The sequence below is a fragment of the Protopterus annectens genome, chromosome 6.part0 (genome assembly GCF_019279795.1).
Source record: "Protopterus annectens isolate FY-2018-M chromosome 6.part0, PAN1.0, whole genome shotgun sequence".
Lineage (NCBI taxonomy): Eukaryota > Metazoa > Chordata > Ceratodontiformes > Protopteridae > Protopterus > Protopterus annectens.
This window is the reverse complement of record NC_056737.1, coordinates 1,371,896,232-1,371,916,999: the sequence shown is the minus strand read 5'-3', so window position 1 is coordinate 1,371,916,999 and position 20,768 is coordinate 1,371,896,232.

Here is a 20,768-nt window from a genome sequence, read left to right as displayed (position 1 = left end):
CATTTGTCAACATGCTATGTTTTATTCCTTTTTCCTGAGCTCATCAGTACAGCATAAGTGGATTGCTAGACCATATATACTTTAGAAAAACAGACCTTAAAAACAAGTGTGATGTCCATAACATTAGGGTGACTGCCATGTGTCTCAAATAACATCCAAGCCGAATTGTATGATAAAGAATTAGAAATTGCTAGATTGACAAAAAAAAAAAATAACAAAGAAAAAACAAACAAACAAAAAATAAAAACAAGAATAATCCCTGGCCTGCCTGGCTCAAGTAACATTCTCTCATTGACTCTATGTGCCCACAGATTCTTAATACCTACAGCAATGCAATAGAATATATGAGCATTTATATAATATTACAAGACAAGATTCTAGAAGTGCTTTATATAAACATGGAATCAATTGTAATGATTTTAAAAGATTTTCATTTATTATACTAAAAAAGGCATAGAGGTGCTGCGGTAGCATTGTCGCCTCACAGTAAGACGTTGTCCTGTACGATTCTCAGCTAACAGCGTCTTCTGTGTGGAGACATGCGTAAATGGGCATACCTTCGTTGAAGGTTGTGCGTCAGGGCTGGCAACTCGGCATGTAAAAATCTACTGCCAATCATTAGCGGACTGGAGTTCCGCTGTGGCGACCCCTAACCGGGAAAAGCCGAAAGACACAACAACATACTAAAAAATGCATAGAACTAAAAGAGGAGGCCCATGAGAAACTACTTTATACTATAAATGTATAGGGAGTTACTGTGACAGCAACCTTTAAATGTTAGAAAAAGTCATGGTTTGAGGGAAAATGTTTCTATAAGGAATGATTACAAGCAGTGAAGCTATGACATTTGAATGGCATTCTGTGAGTTAGTTTTAAATATGTTTAATTTCTTTGCACGTTATTTAAAGTCATGTTTTTTTTTTTACATATATTTTTTCACAATCTGTGTTTCTTATTTTTATGTATATGTTTATACTGGACATGTATTTACTGTTTGTATTTTTAATGTTTTTTTGTAAAACTGTTTTATTGGAACACATGAACTAGAAAGTATTAAAATGGATGTTTAACAGGAAGTGATGTGAGGATACTAAATGTTCTTATGATATCCGGGGAACAGTGTGTCTGAGGAAAGTGCTTAAGAACAATAAATAATGGTTCTGTGTGATGTGTCATATCGACCTGGTTTTCTTGTGGTTGTTAATCTATTTTTTATCTGGTCTAAAAGCATTTTTTTCTTATTGATTTTTATTGTTATTGCTGTTTCTCTGCAGCCCAGCTTACCCACACAGTAATCAAATATAAATAAATAAATAAATAAACTGAGAGTTGCTGGACTCATGTAAGAGGCATACTTTTACTTTGACAAGCCTATAAGCATGTTCTGTTATATAGTCCACAGTACCTATTAATATATAAGTAAAATATACAAGCCTTGTGTTTGCGAGAAGCTGCTCTTCGTCCAGTGACGATTACTGGTGCCTCGTATACACTAAATCACCAGATGTTGAAATTTCCCTATAAAAACACCTCAGAACTGTACCTCAGTCTTGCATTACTCATGGAGTGACTAGTTTGTGTATTGAGCAGAATTTATGCATTTAGTAAGGACTACTTAGGTCTCCCTTACCTTTTATAGCACCCAGGACTATTGCTACTCAGAAAGCATCTGGTTTGGAGCTGGGCAGCATTGCAGGTTAGGTTAGCTGCAGATTACACCAAATAAGCACTCTTCCCTCATCCAGTTACAAACACTCTCTACTCCTATCCTTTTAAGTGCATGTTAGGACCTGCAACCATGGATGGGCACTTTCCTTCTGTCTATATCCAGCTTGGTGGACATGGGCATCCTGAGGCAATGAAATAATTTTCTTATGTACACTGAAAATCACTTAATTCTTGAACAGACAAATACAGTATGTGAGAGATGTAGTTAAACATTGACAGTAGAAGCTAGACTTTCACATACAGACACTAAAAGCAACAAGCAGGTTGCCAGTGACTCACACACATCGCTCATTACACCCGCAAAAGACCATGCACATAGAACCACATATGCATATGCAGAGGTACTCACATACAATTTACCCAAACCTCAGAAGCCTCACAGGCACAGTCCTCAGAAACTTTGCATGCACACAAGCAAGACAATTCCCATCACAACACATAAAGCTGCATATCATTGTGTCTTAACTACCAAGCCCATAAGCTGAAACACTTCACAACCCAATATTCTGGTCATAGGAGGCTCCATTGTGAGACACACTGATGTCCCTCTTACCAGGCTGGATAAGGGGAAGGTTACAGTTAGTTGCCTGTCAGGGGCCAGGATTCACCAGATCATGCAAGAACTCAGGTCACTTACCCCTAAGTACCAGTATGACTCATAGTCCATGTGGGTGTGAATGACCTAAGATGTACCTCCTTGGACTATATGAAGAGAGACATGATTGAGCTCTCAAAATATGTATCACAGGCAAGTATGAGCCTAGCATTGCATACTAACATGTCCAAGGATGATGCCACAGTACCAGCAGAAAATGATTGACTTTAACAACTGGCTTAGCTACTGGTGTCATTTCAAAGTGGTTCAGTGCTTGTCAACCTGGGAGGACATGGTCGACAGGCCATGCTGCTTTGTCAGGGATGGTATTTACCTATCACCTATAGGCTTTCAGATATTGGTCAAAACATTAACCACCCCCTGTAGTGCCTTTTTTAGGCATTGACAAACAGAGAAACCTTCCAACATAACAAAATCTACTCAGGACAAGCTAAAGGTGTTACTGCCGAATGCTAGAAGTCTCAACAAGAAACTGCACTCCCTGGAAGCTCTCCTCACCCTGGAGAATGCTGACTTCTATGCAGTTACTGAAATATGGTTCAAAGCCACAAAAAGCACTCCAGCAGTTCATAGCTATAACACCTTTTATACATTCTGACCACCCACTGAACATGAAAGAGCAAAAGGTAGAGGTGCATCTATTTACATATAGGATAAGCACACCTCAAGGTTGGTCACACACTATGACATGCTTGAGCTACTCCATGTCCAGCTAACCATGGGAAAAATAAATTACCATATTCTTGCTGGATACAAGTCCTCCAACATGAACCAAGAAACCCATACATCATACCTGAAGTTACTAGAATCACTCACCATCCAGCCAAATACCATACTCATGGGTGATTTCAACTACCCTACATTAACTGAAAGGTATACATGATCATTAACATGTAGGCCTGAAGATTTCTGGACTTTGTAAATTTAAATGCCATCAAGCAGCTAGTCAGCACTCCCACTAGGGGAACAAATATCCTAGAACTTGTATTCACAAATATGGGAGAGTGTTGTACCCCCCCCCCAACTATTAAGTCTTCACTGTTAAGATCAGATCACAAAGCAGTATCCCTTGAAATAAAGGTAAAACTAGTTCCCCCACCTAAATCCAAAACCTTTAAGAATTTCTCTTAGGTAAAATATTCCCTATTAAGGGAAGGCATATCTAGTTTCCAAGCTCCCCTAAATCCAGAAAACAGAGAAACCTATGCAGAGGTGCACAGAAAAACCCTGTATGAACATATAAACAATTGCATAGAAACAGCAGTACCAGACCATAATAAATTTAGGTCAAACTGCAAAAACAAGTCACCCTGGTAGACTCCTGGTATTAATAGGTTATACAACAAAAGAAAGAAAACCCTGTTGAAAAGTAAGAGGGAATGTGTACAACAGAGCACAAAGTTCCTCATTAGTCTAAACAAGCAAATCAGGAAACTAATCAAGTCTGTGATAACAGACTTTAAGGTAAAAATAGGTTCTAAAGCTAAGGATAACAATAAAATATTTTCAGTTATGTCTGCAATCTTAAGGGCAACACCTAACAATGTGTGGAATTAGCTGTAGATAGCATCACCTATAATCAGCTAGAAGATACAGCAGATCTGTTGACCACCAACTTCAGCTCAAATTTCACCTCCCCATCACCCCCCAGTTCTCTCCCAAGAAATACCCTCCACCACTCCAACACCAATTTTCACCAAACAACAGGTTGCCATTGCACTCTCTAAAGCTAAAAATGCAGCTTTAATGTGGCCTGGCAGTATACCAGGTTGCCTGTCTAAGCAGCTTAAATCAGGACTTATCAGGCCCATTAGGATCTCTGTTTTACCACAGAGTCCTGACTGGCTTTGTCCTGATAGAGCGGAGGACAGCAACAGTCATCCATCTGCATAAACGAGGAACATCTACTGACCCAGAAATTACAGACCCATACGTTTGACTAGTCTTATATGTAAGGCCATGGAAATGCGCCTGATAAATAATGACATAGGAAACCTCCAACAATGGACCTGACCCAATTCTGCTTTGTCAAGGGCAGGTTATTCCTACTGAATCTGGAGAATTTATTTTAGATAGTCACTAAGGCCATGAATGAGGATGAAACAGTACATACAGCCAATGTTGACCTGGCCAAAGCATTTGACACAATTCCCCATTCAGGTATTATAAGCAAAGACACAAAACTGGGCATAATTCCTTATGTCACTAGATGGATAACCAATTGGTTCACAGACAGGACACATTTAGTTAGAGTGAGTAACTAGATCCAGCAAGAGGCCAGTTATTAGTGGTGTGCCACAGGGCTCAGTGCTGGGACCTCTCCTATTCAGAATAAACTTTTTTGAAGTCAAGACTAATGTGGAAGGCCTTTAGATGACAAAGTTCGCCAATGACTGCAAGCTGAGGATGATAATTGAATCCCTCAGCAATGTAAATATACATCAGGAGGGTTTAGATCAAACAAATGATTACTGCCAGAACCATGGCCAAAAACTAAATGCAAAAAAAGTGCATTATCATACCGTTTGGGAAGTCAAATACCCCTGCAAATTACAACATTAATAGCACACTCCTAAGAGTAGACTCAGAGGTGAGAGATCTAGCAACACAGATATATAGTAGCCGGAACTTTGACTGCCATATATCCACAGTGGTAACGGCGTACTTTTATGTGGCACAACTTATAAATAAAGTTATGGCATCCAGATCCAAGTTAAATATAGCCCCACTGTACTTAGACCTCATTAGACTAATAGTCAAGTACAATGGGCCATTTGGCATATATTTGACTAGGCACGTACAGCAGGTGGTGTGACCTCATAGGTTCCTCACAGAGATATTACAGGGTATAAACAACATGTCCTGTGTGAATAGACTAAAAACCCTTTCCCTTTACTCTGTCTCAAGTGACTCAAACAAAACATGCTGGAGATAGAGAGATATGTATCTCAGAGATTGCACCTTCTTTGGAACAGGCCTCCTATTCAAATTAAGCAGATCCTTCCTTTGCCCTCTTCAAACATAGTTTGGATCAATGGATGGGAAATTGCAAATTCACACCTATGGTAGTGCCTATGTCTCTTATGGTCAGAAGCAATCTGAAAGATACTCAATGCATAGGCACAAATCCATGCCATCTTCTTGTCCCTAGGGGCCATATATATTGTGTAAAATCGGGTTGTATTTGCTAGGGTTGTAAGGGCTCTTAAGCCGTTAGCCTAGTAATCACATATGAACCCATTAAGACTTTCAGAACTTATTCCATTGCACCTGGGGCAGGCAGTCAACCCATACCATGCAATTTTAGGTGATTTTCCATTTATGGGAACAATTCTCAGTGAGCTAGTTTCTTTTTAAATTTATTTTATGCATCAAGGGGTGCTTTCTGATAGACTAGACTGAGGTTCTCAGCCAGGTTTTCACCTTTCTGAGACTTTACCACTAGTAGCCAGGACTTATATTTTACTAAATATGTGGGCAATTCAATAGTTTGTTTATATAAGTACTCTAGAAAGGAAAGGTTCATACTAGTACTTTGATGTCATTGATGAAGCACTTTAACTTTGCTGTTGCCTCTGTGAAAATATTCACATGGGTATTGTGCAACTTTTATTGGAACACAGCAGAGATGCCCCACCACCACTCTCACCTATACAAGGTGTATTTTATGTTATAGATGGTCTAAAGTTCATAACATAATTTTTTGAGCCTTTCTCTGAAGTTACAAAGTGGCAGGATGGATGGCTGGACAACATTGACCTGAATGTTTACATCATACACAGTGATAGGGGAAAGCTATTAATTAGTTTATAAGTCAGATTTTTTTTTACTTGGTAAATTCTACTGAGCAATGGAACCTTTTAGAGGATTGACCCAGGGACATGTACTTTGTGACTTAGGGAGATGTACTTCATAAGTTACATATTTAAAATACAAAGTTCATTTACTAGTATACACATGTAGATATATTACACATAACAAACCAGGCAATATTTGTGGTCCTTCATCAGAATCTGAATCAGGAAATAAACACTTATATTTATAAGCTATACAGTCATGTGATTAAGCAGCATGTCAGCTGATCTGTGCAATTTAAAAAGACAGACAACTCTGAAACATTAAATCATATTACGCAAGTACCTGCCTTACATTAAACTAAATTCCAATAAGCATGTTTATGTTTTGCAGAAATAACATTTTGTTTTCATAAAAAATAAAAAGTTAATATAATAACCATGACCTGGAAGCCATTAATTTTAAGATACTAGCCACATAAATGCTGTAGTTTAATAATAGTCCAACTGCAGCGTTTAGTCTTAAATGCCAAAGCGCATAAGCTAATACATTTGTTTTCTGGTTGGACTTACACTCAGATTTGTGTTATGTTTTTTATCCATTGAGAGTTTGAAAGTGCCTGCTTGTTTATTAATATTTGGGGGTCACTGGGATTAGCATCTTTGTCAAAAAATGTGGGTGTCAGCACTGACATCCTGAAGGATATCCTAAAAGATATGATCATATTTGAGGTTATGTACATTCTGATCACTCAAATTCACCCCCCCCCCCAACAAACATACATACATAGCCTTAGCTATTCTTGACATCTGCTTTTTCAGTTAGCAAGCAATAGGATATGAAAATGTGTTCAAATAAATAGAAGCTAAAAAGAATTCTTAAAAGTACCTTCAATAAAATATTTTCTTTTTGTGTATACAAAATTATCCTAAAAAGAGAAAAAGCATACTCTTCAGAGGAGGTTAAAATACCAGCTTCACAGAAATCTTTCTGTTACTTTACAAAAGTAACTGCACTCAGCTTCACTATTAGTTATACCAGTAATTGTACTATAACATTCAGAACAACTGTTTCCAAAGCTGCTCCCTAGACTAATGCATTGTTATTCTGAATTTTCACATTTTTGAAGCTGTTGAAAGTTTTCATCAGATGCAGACAAGCCTCACTTAATCAACTTGGACAGATGTCTTTGAACTGGCAATCTTTGCCCTAGGCTAAGCCATAGTGATTTTTTACTTCTTTTGGATCCACTGAGTAATTGCTTATATTTACTTATATTTCACACATCCTTCTCACAACACTGTGACGTATGAATTTTATCTGTCCAGGACTGCATGCAGAGGATTAAATGATTTTCAATTTTCATAATGTTTTCATTTATGCTGCTGTTACATGACTGATAGCCTTCAGAGACTGAAACAAATGCATTTATCATGCTTTCAAGCCAAACCCCTCAAACATGCTGATAGCACTGCCTTTTAAAACAGCTCTGTTACTTTAAAGAGATGAGTAATGTATTAAATAAATCCAGTATATGACTAGGATAGCCAACTAACTTGTTTTTGTTCATACCAGATCCAGAATATGATCTTTCATGTTGTCCTGATAATATCTCTGTCCACCAGGGCAAATATTTTTAGACTGAGTAGGATCTAAATATTCTGCCTGTAAGGCCTTTTAGTGAATCACTAAGGAAGTATAAGCAGATATCCTTAGGTTTGCCACATTAAAAATCCAAGAGTCACAGATGAGACAAATGAGGCATGTTAATACCTGGTAATCAAAGATGAACCAATGAATATTTGAATAATTCCTGACAAAGAAATAATGCAAACTATACCATGCATTTAAGCAAATATCTGTGCAGAAATAAAATTGCATTTAGTCAGAAATATATAAAATCTTTAATGGCAGATTGTAATGGCCATTTATCCACAGTAAAGCCAGATTTGCTTCGAAACTTGCACAACAGCTTGGTGTCTTGTGTTGTATGAGGGAATGATTGTTGGGTTCTCACTTTAACATGGCAAAAAATAACTGCTTACCATATTTGCTTCCTTCATATCAGCCAGAAATATACATGTGCTTAACTGATAGACACTAGGCATTGCTAAATGTCAGAAAAGTGATGAATATGTACAACTCATGTCTCTTTCCATTGCTGATTATTTAAAGAGCGTGTTAAATACTGACAGGAATCCTAGCTGTTAGAAATATCAACCATAGCAACCATCTAAAGAAATGAGGCAACAGATCGGCACTTCTGTTCATAGGTTCATAGGTAGGCACTAGGCTATCGGCCAAAGGGCCTACGAAGCCTAGCCAGCAAGGTACCATAGCTTACGCCACCCAAGAAAGTTATTTCCCTGTGCCACTGTCCAGCAGAGACACAGAAGTGATCCCCGGGGTGTATTTCCTATTTCCCATCCACTCATCAAGATTTTTCTTGAAGAGTGCTAATGAAGAACTTTGCTTGACATAGATTGGTAGCTTGTTCCAGTGTATAGGAAGTCTCTAGGACAGGAATCTATCCTTCCAGTGTGTCCTGTTTATTGTGGTGACAAGGTTTAGGTCCCTAGAGTGTGTAGCTTGGAGGGATTGGGATTTCTTTAGGTGTAGCTTGTCCAACAGCTCTGGGTTTGACATAGCTTTATATGTTAGGCAGAGATCACCTCGGAGTAGGCGATATGCTATGGAGTAAAGCTGGAGTTTTTTGAGGTGGTCAGTGTAGGGCATTTGTTTGAGGCCAGTAATCCTCTTTGTGAGGTACTTCTGTGGCCTTTCCAGCTGCTGCAGATGTCTTGTGAGGTACATACCAAAAGGGGCGTTGTACTCTATAATGGGTCTAATGAGTGACGAGTAGAGGGGAACAATGACCACTTTTTTCCTGGATGAGAACCCTTTTATGATGAGGTGTGACACGTAGAAGGACTTCCTGACTACTGTGGCGATGTGACTATCAAAGGAGAGACTACTGTCCACCTGGGTCCCAAGGTCTCTTATCATGCATTTGGTGTTAAGTAGATTGCTGCCTATGCGGTAGTTCATGGGTACAGAGTTTTTACCAAAGGGGATGACACTGCACTCTTTGGCATTGAGCTTGAGGCCATGGCTCTGATACCAGGCATCTGTCTCAGTGAGACCCTTCTGTAGGATGTCCACATCATTTGGCGAATTGACTATGGCTCCTAGTTTGCATTCATCTGCGAACTTCATCAGCCAGAGGCCTTCTGTGTTAGTCTGTACTTCAGAGAAGTAGATACCAAACAGGAGAGGTCCCAGGACAGAACCCTGTGGCACTCCACCTGTCACTGCCTTGAGGTCAGATTTGGAGTCTGCAACTTTTACAGTGTGGTTTCTGTCAGTGAGCCAGTTGGCAACTCATCTTGTGACATAGGGATTTATACCTAGTTTAGTGAGTTTAACTATAATTCCAGAATGGGGGATGGTGTCAAAAGTCTTGGCAAGGTCAAAATAGGCTGTGTAAACCACCTTTCCCTCATCCACGGCTTTGGTGACTGCCTCAAAGAAGTCAATCAGGTTCAGGAGGCATGATCTGCCTTTCACAAACCCAAACTGGGTGGGATCCAGAGTTTGGAGGTTACCATTGTCTTTGTTTATGAGTTCCATGATGATACATTCCATGGCCTTGCAGACCAGGCTCATCAGGCTAATAGGACGATAATTCCCTGGATCAGTGGTGGCTCCCCATTTGTGGAGTGGGATAACTGTTGCTGTGTGTCATTCAGTGGGCACAAAGCCTGATGCGAGGCTATTATTGAACATGGTGCTTAAGTGGGGAGCCAGTTCGTTCTGAAGTTTGTATAAAACGCAGCCTGGGATGTTGTCCGGTCCCATGGATGCTGTGTTTTTGGCTTTAGAGAGTGCAGCTTTTACTTGCGTAGTTGTGATTACAGGGACTCTGCATTTTTCCTGTATAGATATGGGCCCTTTAGGGGGTGAGAGGGGGGTAAAGTTAGCACTGAACCGATCTGCCAGGATGCTGCCAATATCAGTTGGCTCTGTAATTTTTGTGGCTTTGTGCTGTAACTCAGAGCAGATCTGAGTGTTGCCATCTAGATTCTTGACATAGCTATAGAATGCTTTGTGGTTGTCCTTGGATTTAGTGGCAATTTTGTTTTCATAGCTAGCATTGGAGGATCTTATAAGGGATCTCAGTTTCTTACTGAGGCTGACCAGGGAGCTCCTCCATTCATGGGATTTTACTCTCTTTTGCAACAGTTTCTTCTTTCTGTTGTACAGTTTGTTTATGGCAGGGAACCACCAGATTGTTTTTTTTTTTTTGGAGGATAGCGTCTTGGTTCTGTTTGGGATAGCACGATCCATGCACTCGTGTAAGTGCTTATAGAGTGCATTTGTGTAGGATTCAGCAGTTGTAACTGTATTGTCCATCTGCATGGGTGTCATGAAGTTCACCACTTCTGTCTTAAGAAGCATGAAGTTGGCTTTGGAGAAATTTTTTACTGTGGTTTCCTTAATGGGGGGTGGGGCGGGATGTGGATATCAAGGGTGATAAGCTTATGGTTGGATCGGACCAACGAGGAGTTGACTACAGGTGTGGAACACCGGTCACTCATGTTGGTAATGACCAGGTCTAGGATATTGTTACGCCTGGTGGGGGGGGTGTGGATAAGTTGATCTAGGGCATTGGAGTTTATGAATTCCAGAAAGCATTGAGCTAAGGAGATGGTACACGAGTAGTTTTCCCAATTAATGGTGGGGTAATTGAAGTCACCCATTATTAGGGTGTTTGGTTGAACCCTAATATTTTCCAGTACATCAAGAGAAGAGGAGTTGGAATCCTGGGGCATGGTGGGGGATCTGTAGCAAGCTACAATTTGGATTGCAGTTTAGCCCAGAGTTAGTTACACTTGGATAACCTTGGATGCATTATGCTGAGCAACTAGCCTGGAAGTGGAGATATCCTTAATAAATATGGACACACCTCCACCTTTGGTGTTTCGGTCCAGGTTACATGGCCGAAAAGTGTGGTATTATTTATAGCCTGGTAGTGCAGGGGTGCTCTCTGGAGCCTTGAACCAGGTCTCAGTCACTGCACAGATATCAATGTTTTCCATTTTAAGGAGTGCCTCGAGTGAGTGCATTTTGAGATTTAGACTTCTAGCATTGAGTAGCATTACCTTCAGTTTTTGTTTGGCTGTTCCTGTTATGGTGGTGAATTTGTTATTTGAACCCTGCCTAAAAAAGGCACTATAGGGGCAGCAAGATCCTTAGCCAGTATCCGGAATCCCAGGGGTGACAGGTGCTGGCCATCTGTGGCAAAGCATCGTGGTCTGTTGACCATGTCATCCCAAGCAGACAGATACTGGATCCCCTTAGAATGACACCAGAAGCTTAACCAATTGTTGAAGTCAGTCATTTTGTCCTTGTACTGCGGTATCATTCTAGGTGATGGCACAATGCTACTCAAGGCTAGGGTCATACCTTCCTGGGCTACAAGATCGGATATCTCTTCCATGTCTCTTTTCATGTAGTCCAGGGACATACGTTTCAGGTCACTCACACCAACATGGACAATGACAGAGTCATATTTGTACTTGGTGTGGAGTGACCTGAGTGCGTGGGTTATGTGGCAGATCCTGGCACCTGACAGGCAGCTGACAGTAACATTCTCCTTGTCTAGCCTGGTGAGTGAGACATCAGTGTGCCTGACTATAGAGTCACCTATGACTAGTGTGTTGGGTACATTGTTTGCCTTATTGGCTGTGGTTGAGTGGCACACTGAGTCTGTGGGCTATGTGTCATTTGGGTTGTGTTGGGGGATGGAGGTTGCTTGTGTTTCTGCTTTGGAGGTCTCTGTTGCTTAGACAGATTGTTATTGAGAGCCTCCGCAAATGTTTTTGTGTTATTGTGTGTGGATTTTGGTGGTGTAGATTTAGTGAGACTATGTGATGAGTGTGGTGTGGTGCAAATGTTTACCTTCTCCTCATGACTGTTAAGTTCAGTCTTGGTTAGAGAGAGCTTTACCTCCAGTTTGGCTAGATAAGTGCCTCTCTCACAGGTTGTAGTGTTGGGTGGTAGGAGGAGAGGGTTGTCAGTGTACATGAGGCAATTTCTACATTGCCTCAAAATGCCCAGATTCATCAGATAGACAGGAGAGAACACTGGGAGCTGACCCTTGGACATGCCTGAATAAAAAAATATTTTCCTCTAGATAAGTGAGGAAAGTGAGTACAAGAGCTGTTTTTCTCTAAGCAAGTGAGAAAAGTAAGTACAAAAACTGTTTTCCTCTAGATAATGAGGAAGATAGAGTGCTATAGTAATTAGTAGCTTATTTAGTGAAGTGCTGAGCATGAACAAGCAAATTTAAGTGCTAAAACTAAGAATCTTTATCTGCACTAGACGAGTTACAGGACAGAAACAAGTGCAAAATGCAGGCTTTCAAATCAGAAAGTAGAGAGAGATGGAAGAGATTGCCCAAACAGCTAATAACTACAATTTCTGGGCCAGAACCACTCCTTATGTGGTAGACAGGTTACCTAGTGCTTAACACTCCCACTGATAAGCTAGAAGGCTTCCCTCCAACACATGAAATGCTTGGGGGGTTCAGAAGCTTACATAAAGTCCTGAATACAGCAAATCTGTATCTGGAACACTAGTTACAAGAAAGGTAGGAAACAGGCTTACAGTTTTTTTTACAGAAAAGTAGAAAAAACAGTAGTAAAAAACAATTCACATGCAGTGCAAGTTAGCACACTTGAGTATGTAGCAATATTGGACGAAACACAGTTTAAAAAATGCAATTAAATTAAAAAGGACTAAAAGCAAGTGCAGAAAGAGTTTATTAGTTAGAATGTGGTAAAGAGATGGGACTGGGGGAGTGTCCCAGATCAAATCCACAGTGGGTCAGGCAACTGCAAAAGCCACCAAATTTAAACCATAAACCACAAACCAAAAATAGGGAGTGTGGGTGGGACAAAACAGTTTCAAGAGAGATCTAAGCAACAACTAACAGTACAAACTTTAAAACCAAAAAAATATTCTCAGCTCTGTATATTTGCCGATCAGTCTCTCAGAACAGTAAGACGACAGTTTCAACACAGATCAAAGGAACAATTAACAAACTCTATAATCAAAAAATATATACTCAGCTCTGTATAATTGCAGATAATCTGTAAGGCAGTCTCTCAGAACACAGGTTCCAGCAATTTGAATGCAGCTGTTACTATACCAACTGAAGACACAGCAGAAAATGGGGGTGGGGTGGGGAAAACAGTTTCAACAGAGATCTAAGCAACAACTAACAGTACAAACTTTAAAACCAAAAAAATTTCTCAGCTCTGTATATTTGCCGATCAGTCTCTCAGAACAGTGAAACAACAGTTTCAACACAGATCTAAGAAAAATTAACAAACTCTATAATCAAAAATATATACTCAGCTCTGTAAGGCAGTCTCTCAGAACACAGGTTCCAGCAATTTGAATGCAGCTGTTACTATACCAACTGAAGACACAGCAGAAAATGGGGGTGGGGTGGGGAAAACAGTTTCAACAGAGATCTAAGCAACATACTAACAGTACAGGCTTTAAAACAAAAAAAAATATTCTCAGCTCTGTATATTTGTCGATCAGTCTCTCAGAACAGTGAAACAACAGTTTCAACACAGACCGAAGCAACAATTAACAAACTCTATAATAAAAAAATATATACTCAGCTCTTTATAATTGCAGATAATCTGTAAGGCAGTCTCTCAGAACACAGGTTCCAGCAATTTGAATGCAGCTGTTACTATACCAACTAAAGACACAGCAGAAAATGGGGGTGAGGTGGGGAAACAGGTTCAAAAGAGATCTAAGCAACAACTAACAGTACAAACTTTAAAACCAAAAAAATATTCTCAGCTCTGTATATTCGCCGATCAGTCTCTCAGAACAGTGAAACAACAGTTTGAACACAGATCGAAGCAACAATTAACAAACTCTATAATAAAAAATATATATATATATATATATATATACTCAACTCTGTATAATTGTAGATAATCTGTAAGGCAGTCTCGCAGAACAGAGGTTCCAGCAATTTGAATGCAGCTGTTACTATACCAACTGAAGACACAGCAGAAAATGGGGGTGGGGTGGGGAAAACAGTTTCAACAGAGATCTAAGCAACAACTAACAGTACAAACTTTAAAACCCCAAAAAATTCTCAGCTCTGTATATTTACCGATCAGTCTCTCAGAACAGTGAGACAACAGTTTCAACACAGATCTAAGCAACAATTAACAAATTCTATAATCAAAAAATATATACTCAGCTCTGTATAATTGCAGATAATCTGTAAGGCAGTCTCTCAGAACACAGGTTCCAGCAATTTGAATGCAGCTGTTACTATACCAACTAAAGACACAGCAGAAAATGGGGGTGAGGTGGGGAAACAGGTTCAAAAGAGATCTAAGCAACAACTAACAGTACAAACTTTAAAACCAAAAAAATATTCTCAGCTCTGTATATTCGCCGATCAGTCTCTCAGAACAGTGAAACAACAGTTTGAACACAGATCGAAGCAACAATTAACAAACTCTATAATAAAAAATATATATATATATATATACTCAACTCTGTATAATTGTAGATAATCTGTAAGGCAGTCTCGCAGAACAGAGGTTCCAGCAATTTGAATGCAGCTGTTACTATACCAACTGAAGACACAGCAGAAAATGGGGGTGGGGTGGGGAAAACAGTTTCAACAGAGATCTAAGCAACAACTAACAGTACAAACTTTAAAACCCCAAAAAATTCTCAGCTCTGTATATTTACCGATCAGTCTCTCAGAACAGTGAGACAACAGTTTCAACACAGATCTAAGCAACAATTAACAAATTCTATAATCAAAAAATATATACTCAGCTCTGTATAATTGCAGATAATCTGTAAGGCAGTCTCTCAGAACACAGGTTCCAGCAATTTGAATGCAGCTGTTACTACACCAACTGAAGACACAGGAGAAAATGGGGGTGGGGTGGGGAAAAAAGTTTCAACAGAGATCTAAGCAACAACTAACAGTACAAACTTTAAAACCAAAAAAATTCTCAGCTCTGTATATTTGCTGATCAGTCTCTCAGAACAGTGAGACAACAGTTTCAACACATATCAAAGCAACAACTAACAAACTTTATAACCATAAATAATATACTCAGCTCTATATAATTGCAGATAATGTGTAAGGCAGACTCTCAGAACACAGGTTCCAGCAATTTGAATGCAGCTGTTACTATACCAACTGAAGACACAGCAGAAAATGGGGGTGGGGTGGGGAAAACAATTTCAACAGAGGTCTAAGCAACAACTAATAGTACAAACTTTAAAGGCAAAAAAATATTCTCAGCTCTGTATATTTACCGATCAGTCTCTCAGAACAGTGAGACAACAGTTTCAACACAGATCTAAGCAACAATTAACAAACTCTGTAACCAAAAATATATATACTCAGCTCTGTATAATTGCAGATAATCTGTAAGGCAGTCTCTCAGAACACAGGTTCCTGTTTAAGGATATATGAAGAAAAGAAGATGTTGACAGAAGTAGCTGTATGGTTTCCCATTCCATCTAAGTGTTGTATGAGCCCTAATGCATTTCCTTCTCCCATCCTCCTACTTGTGATTCATCTTTACTGTATCATTTAATCATCTTTGGAGTCCAGAGTTTATCTAGGTCTGTTACTGCAAGTGGTAGTGTATTCCAAAGTATCACCACCAACTCTGTATATAGCATTTCATTATACCATTCTCTACCATACATTTCTATCTTCTACTCATGTCCCACTCTCCCCTTTTGTTCTTCCTCTTCAGTACCACTGGCACAATGACATTGCTATATCTGATAGGTAAAATTTCATTTTTCACTTGTCTCATTCAGTATAACTGTCAAGCTACCTTAAGTATCCTTTCATGCATCGATTTCCGCATTTCCTTCATTTTCTCCACTGCATTTGTTTTACTGAACTTGTGTCCAGTTCCCCTTATGTCTGCCAGAAATGGACAGGTACTCCAGATATTGCTTTACCAGTGCTCTGTAGAATAGAAAGATCACCACAGCTTGTCATAATACCATCCTCTAACTATGCAGTTCAGCATCCTGTTGCCCTTCACAGCTGCCTTTTCTCACTGAATTGTATGATTCAGCCTATGAATAATTCTAACCCACAGACACTTTCCCACTTCACCCTTTATCTTTCATGGGCCATACATCCAAGCATGTATGCTTTATCCTGAGTTCCCCTATCAAAGTGCATAACCTGGAAATGCATCCGTAAGAAAATCAACATTCTAGAATTCTGCCTACTTACTTCTTGATAATGTCTTAATAATCTAGTGGTTGGCATGTTAGCGAAATGATAAAAGCTTCTGCTTAACACATCCAAGGCCCTGTGATCAGTCATAACTGTTGATTAATAGGTTCATAGGTTGGTACTAGGCCATCGGCCCTAGGGCCTATACAAGCCTAGCCATAACAATTCCCTAGCTATTTCTTCCCACAGTATTTACTTCCCTGGATCCCTATCTAGCAGGGTGACTGACGTGATTCCCGGGGTGAATTTCCTATCTCCCATCCAATCATCAAGGTTCCTTTTGAAAAGGGCCAAAGAGGTGCTCTGCTTGACATATATGGGCAGTCTATTCCAGAGTCTGGGGAGTCTCTGGGTCAGGAACCTATCCCTCCAGCATGTTTTGTTCATTGTGATGACAACGTTTAGATCCCTGGAGCATGTGTCTCTGAGGGATTGTGATTTCTTTAAGTGTAGCATGTCCAATAGCTCTGGGTTTGACATGGCCTTGCATGTTAAGCAGAGATTGCCTCTGAGTAGACGATATGCGACAGAGTATAGATGGAGGTTTTTTAGATGGTCAGCATACAGCATCTGCTTTATGCCTGTGATTCTTTTAGTGAGGTATTTCTGCAGCCTTTCCAGTTGTTGCAGATGTCTTGAGAGGTACATACCAAATGGGGCATTGTATTCTATAATGGGTCTAATGAGGGATGAGTACAGTGGGACAATGACCTCCTTTTTTCTGGATGAAAAGCCCTTAGTGATGAGGAGTGCCACACAGAAGGATTTCCTGACTGTTGTGGTGATGTGGTTATTGAAGGTGAGACCACTGTCCACCTGTGTCCCTAAGTCTCTTATCACACTTTCAGTGTTTAGTGTATTGCCACCTATGTGGTAATTCACAGGTACAGTTTTTTTCCCAAAGGGGATAACTATATATTTCTTGGCATTGATCTTGAGCCCATGGCTCTGGCACCAAGCATCTGTTTCTGTAAGGCCCTTTTGTAGAATATCCACATCATTTGGGGATTCAATAATGGCTTCCAGTTTGCAGTCATCTGCGAAGTTTGTTATCTAGAGTCCCTTAGTGTTGGTCTGTACTTCAGAGAAGTAGATGCCAAACAAGAGTGGTCCCAGGACTGAACCTGAGGTACTCCACTTGTCACTTGTCTGGAGCTGGATTTGGAGTTGGCTACAGTGTGGGTTCTGTCAGTAAGCCTGTTGGCAACTCATCGAGTGACATAGGGATTAATGCCCAGCTTAGTAAGTTTATCTATGATTCCAGAGTGGGGGATGGTGTTGAAGGCCTTGGCGAGGTCCAGATAGGCTGTGTGGACCACCTTACCCTTGTCCACAGCTCTGGAGACTGATATGAAGAAATCAATCAGGTTCAGGAGACAAGATCGGCCCTTCACAAACCCAAAGTTTGTGGGGCCAGTGTTTGAAGTTTGTCAATGTCTTTGTTTATAAGTTCCATGATAATACGTTCCATGGCCTTGCAGATCAGGCTCGTCAGACTGATAGGGCAGTAGTTCCTGGGATCCAAGGTGGATCCTCCCTTGTGGAGTGGGATAACTGTAGCTGTGTGCCACTCAGTGGGCATGAAGCCTGAGGTGAGGCTATGATTAAATATGACACTTAGGTGAGGTGCCAGTTCATTTTGTAGTTCATATAGTACACAGCCTGGGATGTCGTCTGGTCCCATGGATGCTGTATTTTTAGCTTTGGAGGGTGCGTTTTTTACCTGTGTGGCTGTTATTACCAGAATTTGGCAAGATTTCAGTATTGAGATGGGCTCTTTAGGGGGTGAGAGGGGGGTGAAGTTTGCACTGAATCGATCTGCCAGGATATTGGCAATATCCTTGGGATCAGTATATTTAATACCATTCTGTTGTAGCTCAGAGCAGATCTGAGCATTGCCATTTAGATTCTTGACATAGCTATAGAATGCCTTGTGGTTGTCTTTGGAATCTTTGGCAATTTTATTTTCCTAACTAGCTTTGGAGGATTTTATGGGGGATCTCAGCTTCTTACTGAGGCTGGTAAGGGAGTTTTTGCATCCTGGGATTTTCCTCTTTTCAGAAACAGTTTCTTCCTTTTGTTGTAAAGTTTGTTTATGGCAAGGGACCACCAGATTGGCTTCCTTTTTTTGGAGGAGAGCTTCTTGGTTCTATTGGGGATGGCACGATTCATGCAAGAGTAGATGTGCTTGTACAGAGCCTTACTGTAGGATTCAGCCTGTGGGGAGTTTCATGTTATTCCCATGCTCATTTGAGTTTTCTGTAGATGATATGCATTCTTTCCATTTTCCAAAAAAATGCCATTTGAATTGCCTACTCTAAACTGATAATGTGTGTGTGTGTGTGTGTGTGTGTGTGTGTGTGTGTGTGTGTGTGTGGTCCATAATGAATGATTCTGACTTGTTTAATCAACACAATCATTCAAATGCAAAATATCTAAAACTTTGGGAGGTTTCTAGTCAAAACAGCAGCACACCCAATATTGCAAAATACAGCAAATATTTTCATCACAGGAAGGCAAGCCCCCTGTACCCTAATGTAGGGACAAGCCCCTACACCCCTGAACATATATACCAACTCTGAGATTGCATAAACGTGGAGAAGAAGGAGAAAGTGAGGAAAATGCAGTATTTACCTTCTCACTCATCTCTGAGTCTGGCTGTCATGACAGGTCACCAGTGATCTTTTAGGTTTGATGTACTGAGTGCCGACCAGCAATCTGCTGACAAACAGTAGGGCTCCCATGTATTTATGTATGTGTATTATGGATCTACTTCTGTTAGTCGAACAACCACAGTATCTTGTGGGAAAAACATCAAGATAGCATTATCAAACCCCAGAACAATGAAATAACTAAACAAAGGAAACATCTTTGCTTTGGAAACCTCCACCCACTAATTATATATACCAACTCCAAGATTGCCCCACATTGGGGGAAGGGTCAATACCTTGAACCCACTGTTCCGCAATCTCAAATAGCAGAAGTCCTAACCACTTTGTTCCTTCGATGTTCTGGGTTTCGATAATGCTATCTTGATTTTTTTCACATTTGATATTGTGGTGGTTCAACTAATCTAAATAGACCCATATATATATACATATATATATATATATATATATATACATATATACAAAAATACACACTCACACATACACATATATATGTGCATGTATCTATATAAAACACACACTAATTATTTGTTTGTTTGTTTACAATTTTAGTTTCTGGGGTATAGCAGTGATCACAGCATGACTGACTGCAGGCTCAGCCTGGGTTACAGTCATAGGTTGGTACTAGGCTATCGGCTCTAGGGCCTATACAAGCCTAGCCATAACAATACCCTGGCTATTTCTTCCCAAAATATTTACTTCCCTGGTCCCCTGTCTAGCAGGGTGACTGATGTGATCTCCGGAGGGAATTTCCTATCTCCCATCCAGTTTGTCAAGGTTCAAAATAGCAGGAATAAAAATGTGACAAATGCAACCAACAGAGAAGCACAAAGGTTATATAAACTAGTCACAACAAAAGGCAAATACTATATACAAATTTTACATCATGTTGGGTGCATTTTACAAGCAGAAAAGTGTAACCAGAGGGTATCAATAAAAGAGTGAGAAGCAGGATTAGCCTTTGAAACTGTAGTTGGAAACTAGGGTGTTTAGAGTACAACGTATTAGGTACGTAATGGTAAAGACACAAAGTCCAAGAAGCACAGGAACTGAGAAAGGTAAATGCTGTGAGATATTATTGAGTAAAGAGAAAGAGATGCTATGTGCATATTTGCTGGAAGCAGACACATAGTGGTAATTGACAGAGTAATGGCATAAATGGGGTGATGTCAAGGTAATTAACCAAGAACAGAGTAGTGTTTATTAAGTGATGTCCTACATTTGTATTGCTCAGACAGAACTGTTTGAGTTGGGTCCTGCATCTGTATCTGAAGGACTGAACTTAAGTGTAGTGAGGATACTCAGTGATATAGTCAAGAAGGGATTTCTACAGTTTTGTCATGCATACAGGAAAAACTACATTTAAAGCTATGTCATTTGGTTGATGGGATCTGGAGAGTGGGGTTTACTGTAGCCGGACTTCTGAGGTTGTAATCTGAGGAGTTAGTGGTAAGTTTCCTTGCAAGCAGAGAATGGGCATATTGGTGGAGTAATCTGAAGAGTTGGGTCAGAGCCAGAGCCAGCACTAGGCAACCTAGGTAGTTGCCTAGGGCCCACTGGCTGGGGGGTGACCACTGGCTAGGGGGCTGACACATTTACTTTTTAATTAAACAATTTAACAAAAAACAAA